The 10,973-nt window shown below is 41.9% G+C and overlaps 1 pseudogene; it reads right to left on the reverse strand.

The window, feature by feature from the left end:
• Positions 1 to 343: 343 nt before the first annotated feature.
• Positions 344 to 2,043, reverse strand: LOC125634407 (protein FAM200C-like; annotated as a pseudogene).
• Positions 2,044 to 10,973: the final 8,930 nt, after the last annotated feature.

The following is a 10,973-nucleotide window of genomic DNA, read 5'->3' on the forward strand; positions in this document are numbered from 1 at the left end:
GGAGGTCCTGGAATCAGAATTGCCTATCACTGTCCCCTTGGAAATCATTCCAGATTTGGCTGAGTTGTAAGCTGCAGTTAATCACCATTTGCATGTGTGCAGTAGGAAGTCTGCCATGTTTCACTGCACATTTATCTAGACCAGTGGTTCTTAACCTTTACTGTAGCCTGCACCCCTTTGGTTCTCAAAATATGTTCTCACACCCCCTAACAAAATCATTGAAGTAGGTCAGTTCTTTAAACCTAGATATATCAATAACTATAGAATGAAAGACAGAATTATATATTTATTTTAATTTCACAGTAAAATTAATACACAAAAAAATTATACACTTTTTAAAAGTTTACTGGCTCAGTGACTCTTCTGCTGTTGATTTTTTTCCAATGTTCAAGAAACGAGGAACTTTTTTTGAAATAGCCACACGCATGTCCTCCCTTGCATTTAGGTGGTTTCTGGCCTTCGTTTTGATGTGTAAGAGTGATGAAAATCCTCTCACACACGTATGTAGTCGCAAATGGCGCAACGATCTCCAGCACTGTCTTCGCCAGTTGTGGAAACAGTGCTAGTTGAGTACAGCAGAAATTCTCAAGCTTCATTGTCTCAAACTCCATTCGGCTTTGGCCATTGGCTCGTAATTCAATGAGATCATCTTTCATCAAATCACTATCGTTGATGGAATCCAGGTTAAAAAGTAATGGATCCAGTATCCATTTCTTTGCCACATTAAGATCTCCAGTGGAAAAATATTCTTGGAAAGAGTCACTCAACTGTTGCAAATGCTTTGTCACTTCAGTTGCGATGGTCATGCCTTCATTTTCTGAAACAATTGTTTCTTTCTTCAAGAAAAGGAAAGTTAGTGAAATTTCATTTCTCAACATGCTTTATCCAAACTGGAAGTTTCCGAATAAAAGCAGATAACTTCTCTCTGGCCGTTACTGTGCTCATCCCAGTTCCTTCAATAGATGTGTTGAGTTCATTGAGGAGTGTGAATACATCTGCTGTGTATGCTAGGCAAAACTCTCTATTTTTGAAATCATCAACTAAATTACTGCTTTGGTTACAAAGAAACTGACTTATTTCTTCGCGCATTTCAAAAATACGAGTAGCATTCGACCACAGGAAAGCCACCTCACTTCTGTATGGAAAAGAAGGACCGTGTGCTCGGCACCAATTTCTTTGCAAAAAGCATGGAAGAGGCAATGATTAGAACACGTCCTCTGATGAAGTTTACTGTGCTCACCTCAGTAGACAAAAGTATCCTTCAATTTTGTAGGCAGAGTCTTGTATGACGGTGCAACATACAATATGTGATCATGATAGGAGGTACTTCTTTCTTTACATAGAAAAAATTTCAGGATTTGTTGCCTAGCATGGCAGAGGCACCATCGGTGCAAATTGATCCACACACATCAAGTGTTATCTTATGCTTCAAAAAGAAGTATTTGACGAGATTGAACACATCGATTCCTTTTGTAGTTAATTGCAATGGTTCACAGAACAAGAATTTTTGTCAAGCTGAATACCCACTTCAAGAGGACTAGCTTTGATATCTTCTGAAACTTGCTGCAAGATATCCTGGCTCATTGCATGAATTCTAGAATGGATCACGTCATTTGACGAGGGAACCTGCTGAAGCTTCTTTTGTGCATCTAGCCCCAATACTATTTTTGCCATTTCCAATGCACAAGGTTTCACTAATTCCTCAGCTATTGTATGAGGCTTCTTTTTCTTGGCACACAAATACGCAACTTGATAGGATGCTTGTAACAAGGGCTTCTCAAGTGATACAAGCCCAAACGTCCTCAAGGTTCCACTATGATCAAATTGAGCCCTCGTAGACTTCAAGGTGTCAATGTCATGTCCAACAGCTGCACCACCGTGCTGTTTGTTGAAATGTGCAGACAGCTTTGATGATTTGAGATTTGTGTTTGAAAATAACGAGCTGCACAGTACACATTGTGGTCGTTGATTTCCATCCTTCTCTGTCATACAAGTGAACCTGTAACGAACACAGAAACGCAAATGGAATGACGACTTTGACATGGCAAGCATTACTGAAATGAAAAAATATATAAATGGAGATGTGGGGCCTATACACTTTTAAATGCATATTAAATAGATGTTATTACTCACCGCAAATAGCACAGTAGGCACACAAAAATAGGCAAGTACTACCCAGAGATGTTGCAGAGTTTTGCTGTGGAAGTGAACTGTAACCGACCTGCTAACAGTTAGCGGCTAACTGAATTCAAACAAAGCATCATCATCTGCGCATGCGTCAAGAAATACCCAGCAACGTGGCGGTACACTGTATTTTGTAGCGAGATAATTTCACTACAATTAGCTTAAAAACTTGAAAATAAATGTTGTTTGTATATTACAATAATCGTTTGTATAGAGATATAATGTTAATACATACATATGTTTGATAAAACATAGTAGTTGTATTTATGTGCCTGTGCTTAATTTGTGTTTTTGATGATTTACCTTCTAAAAAAATCTGGCATGTCTCGCACCCCCAGAAAGGGCATCTTGCACCCCCAGCAGGTGCGTGCACCCCAGGTTAAGAACCACTGCCTTAGTCCATGTGCTTGGAGAACACAAGTCCAGGCATGTCTGATGGGCATTGCTGAGTCACTGCCTGGCAAGGTTGAGCAATTCCACTTGTGTGGCCTTGTGCAGGTGAGTCATTGTATTGTAGCCCCCTTCCTGGACAGTGGCTGTTGGTTGCTCAACACTCGCCCACCCGGGAGTTGCTTATGCCCCTGGTTATTATCTTTGGGGGAGCTAGTATCTGGGCACTTCCCAAGCCGACAGCATATTTTAGTGACAACCATACAACACAATTCTCATAACTTTGTATGCACTAATGATACACATATTTAGATGGAACAGCGGTTTCAGCAGATCATAATCTTTCCCATGATACCTCACATGGCATGCTTTATATGCAATATTACAATTATATACTAGTCATAAATATAGGGGTTACAGGGCGCCCCCTGAGGTATAGATTGTCACAGTACCCTTTGGCCTAAGGAAAGGAGCGCTGGGCTGGGAGTTAGGGGAAATGAGTTATAATCTTACATCATTAATGAAACATTTGAATCATATTTAAGTGCTAAAGATTTGGCAAAATGAGTTTCTCCCCTACTCTCATAGTAGGCATAGGCTTATATAGCTGGTCAAAACAGTTTACACTAATACCTGTGGAAGCCGCAATGTACCACTGAACCACGCCGGGCAAAACTGGTCCCTAAAGACATAGGCCAGCTGGAGATCAATACTATATGACATCGTTTGCATTATACAGACATGACAGCTGTCTGTCATATTTAGAGTGCTTTGATGCCATTTCAGTTGTTAGTGAATCGCCCACATCTCTAAGTCTCCCTGGGCTTTGGCTTGTGCTGATTCATATAATGTCAGAGAGCACTTCAAGATCTATCACTGTTAAGGTTTTTGTAGCACACTGATAGAGAATCAGTGGGTATTAGACGAAGAGAAAAAATGGACAATGAAAGCTTTTTTTAAAATTAACAATCAAGTGAATAAAAAAAAAAACCCGAAACATTTGACCAATAGAGAATTTAATACCTCAGTCCCTTCCACTCACTCAGTCTAGCTAGCATTGATTTATAAGTGGAACTTGCAGAGAATTGTTGCTAGGGGACAAAGCTTTTGTAGGTGCCCATTAAAGCAATATTCATGAAGAAGAAATGAAATGTACACGTTGCTAATGCTGCCAACAAAAAACCCCAAACCAACAGTTAATCAACCCCCATAAGTTATAACAGGGGACAAATATAATGATTTGTAAGAGGAGCAAACTTTGTAGCAGAGAAGGACATAGAAAGGAGACTAGATATACAGCTGAACTCTATGGCCTAGATTCTGCTCTATTACTCTGGTTTTATGCCAGTGTAACTCCCTTGGTTTCAATAGAATTTATACAAAATTTAATATCAGTGTAACAAAGAACAGAATTTGGCCCTTTGGTTAAATGGATTGACTCCTGATTTATACCCATGTAACAGAGATCAATAGTAAAAGGTGCGTTAGCCATATAAATAAAAAGAAAACAAGGAAAGAAGAAGTGGGACTGTTAGACACTGAGGATGGGGTGGAGATTAAAGATAATCCAGGTATGGCCCAACATCTAAGTGAACACTTTGCCTTAGTGTCATGGGGTGCTCTACTCACCACTGGGTGGTGCCTCCTTCTGGCAATTCTGGGATTGCTCCACCAGGTTCAGTACCCCCTTCCCCCCTCTTCCAAAATGCAACTCTCTTCCCACTCGCAGAGTCACAGTACAGCTGCTTTGTGATTTGACCTTCCATCCAGGTCGTTCTGTGTTTTCCCCTTCCAGGGGCATCTTTCAAAGTCTGTCTCCACAAGCAGCGTTGGGCAATCCTCCAGCCCACTGCCCCGTGTTACTCCCTCAGTGACTCAGGCAGTCTGTTTGAAGACATGCCAACTCTTGCAAATTTAATCGAGAGATACATGATTTCTAAGTAAAATTAAGCCCTGACTCATGATCTCCTGATAGAACTCTCAAATGACATTTGAGAATTCTATCCCCAGATCATGAGTCAGGATTAATTTTACCTAGAAATTGCTATGGGGGCCAAGGCTCCTGCTGTCAGCCAGGTGTGTGATCTGAGAGCATCAGGTAAGGTATTTCCTGTAGAGACAGGGAAGTGTTAGTATCATTGTACAAGGCACTGGTGAGACCTCATCTGGAATACTGTGTGCAGTTCTAGTCTCCCATGTTTGAGAGATTAATTGAACCTGGAATAGGTGCAGAGAAAGGCTACTAGGATTATCCAAGCAATGGAAAACCAACCTTATAAGAGGAGACTTAAGGAGTTTGGCTTTGTTTAGGCTAAGCTAAAAAAGACTGAGTGGAGATATGATTTCTCTATATAAATGCATCAGGGGAGTAGACACCAGGGATGGGGAGGAGTTATTTAAGTTAATGGCGAATGTTGGCACAAGAACAAATGGGTTAAACTGGCTATCAATAAGTTTAGGCTTGAAATTAGATGTAGGTTTCTAATAATCAGAGGACTGAAGTTCTGGAACAGCCTTCCAAGGGGAGCAATGGGGGCAAAAAACCTAACTGGCTTCAAGGCTGAGCTTGAGAAGTTAATGGAGGGAATGGTATGACAAGATCACCTATAGCGGCATGTGGCCCATCTGCAACTGCTAGCAGCAAATATCTCCAAGAGTTGGAGATGGACGCTAGAGGGAGTGGGTGCTGAGTTACTATAGAGAATTCTTTCCCAGGTGTCTGGATGGTGGGTCTCACCCACATGCTCTGGGTCTAACTGATCACCAGATTTCGGGTCAGGAAGGAATTTTTCCAAAAGTCACATTGGCAAAGATCCTGTGGGGTTTTCACCTCCCTCTGCAGCATGGGGCACAGGTCACTTGCTGGCTTAAACTAGAGTAAATGGTGGATTCTCTGTACCTTAGTCTTTAAACCATAATTTGAGAACTTTAGTAATTCAGCTAGAGGTTACAGCTCTACTAGAGGAGCGGGTGGGTGAGGTTCTGTGGCCTGCAGAGTGCAGGTGTTCAGACTAGATCATCATGTCCCTTCTGGCCTTATAATCTATGAGTCTATCACAAACCCTGGATGAATTGGTCTCTAGGCGTGAACTTAGCTATTTTCATGTATCAGAATAATTTACTTGAAGCTAGTGAATCAGATCACCTTGTCCCCAGGCTAAAACCCAAAGGAGGGGGCTAAAGGGAAGAGAATCTCTAACAGGAACCCCTTGCCAATGGAATAACTGAGGAGTTCTGCAAGCTGGGGTTTGCCCTCTGCAGAATGTGCCCTGGGACCTACCCACAAATCTGAGAGATGCTCATGAATCTCTGCCTTATACCAGATTTGTTCCTCTGTAATGCTCTCCCCTCCCTGACAGTGACTGTGCTACCAGGGATTCCTCTGGCTGTTGCTGCCCCCTGGGGTTCTCTTTAACTGGGGATCCTTAGCATGAAAAAGGCTACGTGCAACAGATATTGCAGCTCCAGACTGGATAACCTTCCCCAAGGAACCTCTAAAGGACTGAAGGGAGCTCCCTCCCTTCCAAGCTGTCTTTCACCCTGTCATAAATAAAGGGAAGGGTAAACACCTTTAAATCCCTCCTGGCCAGAGGAAAAACCCTTTCACCTGTAAAGGGTTAAGAAGCTAAGATAACCTCGCTAGCACCTGACCAAAATCACCAATGAGGAGACAAAGATACTTTCAAAGCTGGAGGGGTGGGGGGGGTGGGGGAAGGGTTCTCCGTCTGTGTGTTGCTTTTGCCGGGACCATAGCAGGAATGCAGGTCAGAACTCCTGTAAAGAGTTAGTAAGCAATCTAGTTAGATATGCATTCGATTCGGTTTTGTTTAAATGGCTGATAAAATAAGTTGTGCTGAATGGAATGTATATTCTTGTTTGTGTCTTTTTGTAACTTAAGGTTTTGCTTAGAGGGATTCTCTATGTTTTGAATCTGATTACCCTGTAAAGTATTTACCATCCTGATTTTACAGAGGTGATTCTTTTACTTTTTCTTCAGTTAAAATTCTTCTTTTAAGAACCTGATTGCTTTTTCATTGTTCTTAAGATCCAAGGGTTTGGGTCTGTGTTCACCTATGCAAATTGGCGATGATTTTTTTTATCAAGCCTTCCCCAGGAAAGGGGGTGTAGGGTTTGGAAGGATTTTGGGGGGTGGGGGGGGGGAGGAAGAAGTTTCCACGCGGGCTCTTTCCCTGTTATATATTTGTTAGACGCTTGGTGGTGGCAGCAATAAAGTCCAGGGACAAAAGGTAAAATAGTTTGTACCCTGGGAAAGTTTTAACCTAAGCTGGTAAAAATAAGTTTAGGGGGTTTTTCATGCAGGTCCCCACATCTGTACCCTAGAGTTCAGAGTGGGGAAGGAACCTGGACACACTCCAACATAGATTCTGATCATACCTCCATGGAGTCCTAGAAAGGAAGTGCCATTAATGCAGCTGATCCTCCCCTTCCTTCGGCCTGGGATGGATGTTTCTTTATGTGCTCATTGTTTACAAACAGTTTTAAAACAAACGTAATCAATGTGTAAAGGGTTGTGTGTGTTTCACAGAAAATGTATATTTCTACCTGTTGTATGCATATGTTCACACCCAACACCTGCCTCTTTACATTTCCCTCCTGGAAAGAGATATTAAAAAGCTTCCACTATGTGACCTTATACAAAGAAACTTAGCTTATGCATCCAGGAGTTCAGAGTTCATGACCTTGTTTCTTTTTCAAAAGGTATGTTTCACCAATGAGACTGGTTTTCCAGCAGGTTTACTCAGTTTTCTACTTTGCCTTTACTACTCCTGTATTGAGGACAACCAGCTGAACGACAGTCAGATTGATGTGAAATATGTTCCCCCTCGCTAGCATGAAGGTATATTACCACATAAGTCATTCCCTATTTTCTTAAGTGGTTCGAATGGATGTGTGACCAACATTTGCTAGGATTCTTCATCTGTTACTTGGCTGACATAATCAGGGCATATTAGATTAAGCCATCGTCTGAAAACCAGATTTTAAACTAAGAGTTGGTAAGCAGCACAGTGCCACTGAGTTTAAGCCACTCAGTACTGGCATTCAAACTCCAATGGAATATAATGACCGAGTCTCACAAGAAGGCTACATTGTATTTACATTATAAAGCTGGCTGTGACAAGGTTTTCTGGTGGGCAAGTGAGGCTTACCTCTCATCATTTATTACGTGCCTAGAGTCCAACTGAGATCAGGGTCCTGTTCTGTTAGGCACTCCTGTTATCAGTGCTAGAAATTGAACCCAGACGTCCTGATTCCCAGTCCAGTACCTTAAGCATATTCCCGTGATAAGTGCATATCAGTGACTGAGCATCACCATTTTAAGAGCGAAGCATGGGCAAGATGCAATGCACAAATGTTCCTTGGTGGAATCTGTGTAGCTCATGTTAGAGGATTGTGGTTATGGGGAAAGATACAAAAGTTAGATGATTAAAACGAACCCTAGATTTCACCGTCTAGTTTTTGAGCAATTTGCCATGCAATGTGCATGTGTTATGCATCAGAAAATGTGCCCAGATGGGTGGCATATAGTGTTGGTTTTTTAGATTCTGGTTAATTTAGAAATTAATCTTGTTGGTGTCTTTGTGGGCTGGAGTGCCTTACAGAAGCTAGGGGAGATATTGAAACTAAGGTGCCTTCTTGGGTGACTACACAGGTGAAAGTTGGAGTTTATGGCACTTTTCAAAACAGATGAAGTTTAACTCCCATGTGCTGTCTACCGTCCAGTGAATAGGGAGCATGGGAGCTCTTTTTGGTTGTATAATTGATGCTGTTTCCTCACAGGATGTTCAGTATCCAGTGTGCACTCTTTTGGCTAGTTCCGAAATGGCAAATTTGAAAAATGGTTCAGCATAAAACCAAGTTCTATAAGCTCCTAGACTAGGACAGCTGTCTTTATTTATGGCAAAATGAATTCAAATAAATGTATCTGTGGTCAGGTGAGAGACAGGGCACGCCCTGAGGGTTAATGACCAGATGAGGAAGAGTTGACTTATGGCTTAGGTTGTGTACAGTACAGTCCTATTAACCTCAGCCAGTCATCAGTCCCTACATTGTTGCTACTGCAGGCTAAACAACCCCTCAGTCTTGACAATTAATCTTTGATGTTTATCTAGCACCTAGCCTCCCAATGAATTGTGGGTCTGACCCAGCGCCCATTGAAGTCAATGGAAAGACTCCATTTATTGACTTCAGTAAGCTTTGGATCAGACCCCACATCACTTAACTCCTTGCTAGAATGCAGCCATGTTTGGGGAGGAACACAGTTAACACTAGCAAACAAAAACTACAGTTTTGGCAGTTAAGGTGGTAAGCTGCATCCCACCTCCACTCCCCGAGCCTAAAATCATGACCATAAGACTTGTGCATTCCTTTCCATGTTTATATTGCCTACGTGCTGTCGATAACCTACTTCATCACCCCCAACAGGATTTCACTTCTATCTCCACCAGATTTCCAACAACCATACATTCTCCAGCTTCAGCAAACATGCACTCCAGTGACAAACCTTAATAGTGATCTCATAGGCTCATTTCAGTTAAATCGACAAACCAGCACATCTGACTGTCACACATTCGGGAAGTTCTTCTGCCTTAACACGGCTGAGATATTGCCTTTGGGCCACTGTTCAGGGTTGATTCTATTTCTGGCTCTGCAAGAGGAGTGGGGTTGATAGTGGTTAGAGGTTGACTAAACCTGTGTGGATTAGCCTTTTTAAAAGGCAGCGAATGGTGCAGTGAATAAGATTAAGGTTTGTCATATTAGAAACCATGGGTCTAGTCCTGTAATGATCTTGTATAAGCTCTGATAACTCATTTAAAAACTGAGAATGTGTGTTCAGCAGCTCTTTCCTTTCTTCTAGGTTTGGGTTCATGACCTCAGTCAATAATAAGGGTAGTGTATTGCATGAAAATTTAAACAGGAGTGAGAAGAGGTGAGCTTTGAATTCCTGGTTTCCTCTTTCCCTAGGCTAGAGAGTTATTTGGTGATTTTCTCTTTCCCCAACCTTTGTAAGTGAGTGAGGGGCATTTGTGTTATGGCAGCTTTGTCATCAAATAATGGGTTGGGGGTTCAGTTTGGTGCAGTTTCCATTATGGCTAAAAAGATATAAAATGCTCTATAAACAAATGCTACGGATGTATAACAGATATTCGAGGAATGTGCACTGCAAGGAACAACAATGTGGTTGAAGGACTGATCCCAAGGGGTATTAGATTTCTTGTAAGAACAGTACAAAGAGAAGATAGTCAAGCTGGAAGCAGGTGTGCAAAAGGGGTGATTTTTAATCTTTTATTCTCTGTGTTCACTTTTCAGATGAATCAAGTTCAAATTCTAGGATTTTGTTTTTTCCATTTCAATGAGACTTTTACAAAACAAAGGCTTAAAATTCATGTTAAAATGGAACAAAACCTTAACTATGGTACTGTACATCTACCGTTGCACGTGATAACATTGGACAGCGACACTACACAAACAGTTGATCAGAGGAATTGAAAAAGGAAGCAATAGTCAACTGAAATTTAAGCATGCAAGATTCACATTAACTGAGCTGGAATCAGGAATGGACCCTTGCGAAAGAGGAATTACCAAATTCAATAGCTACTTCTAATGATAAAAGATGTCTACATAGGACATCTCTGGAGAAGTACTGCACTGTACATTGGCCAGCATGACTGGAATGCTGAAAGATTATCCAAACATTTCACATTTATTGAGCAGTTTGCACAAGTATCCGTATTACTTTTTAATGCAACAGTAACCACTATTAGAGCTGGCTAAAAATGTTCATCACAGTAACTGATGGAAAGTAGGCTTTTGTTGAAAATGAAAATTTTTGCAGAAAGAGTTCATTTGACACATTTCTATTTTTTTAAAGCAAACTCTAGAAAATGTTTTTATAAGGCCTTGTCTACACTAAGAAATTTCTGTGCAGTAAAGCAGCTTTCTGCGCTGTAACTCCCAAGGTGTACACGGTGCCAAGCCACTTAGTGCACAGAAACTGCAGAGTTGCAGCACTGTAAAATAACCACCCCGACGAGAGGCGTTCAGCTTTCTGCGCCAGGGCTACAGTGCTGCGTGCCAGTGTAGACACCCTGGTCGATTACAGTGCTGCGATTGGCCTCCGGGAGGTGTCCCACCATGCCTGTTCTCGCCTCTCTGGTAATTGGTTTGAACTCTACTGCCCTGCCCTCTGGTGACCAACCGTCAGCCCCAACCCTTAAATTCCTTGGGAATATTGAAAGCCTCCTTCCTGTTTGCTTGGTGACATGTGCAATGCGATCACACACCAAGCAACCCCCCGCTTGGAGCAATGTCGAGCTGCTGGACCTCCCAGCATTTGGGGAGAGGAGGCTGTCCAGTCCCAGCTGCACTCCAGCCATAGG

The sequence above is a fragment of the Caretta caretta genome, chromosome 1, assembly GCF_965140235.1.
Source record: "Caretta caretta isolate rCarCar2 chromosome 1, rCarCar1.hap1, whole genome shotgun sequence".
Classification (NCBI taxonomy): Eukaryota; Metazoa; Chordata; order Testudines; family Cheloniidae; genus Caretta; species Caretta caretta.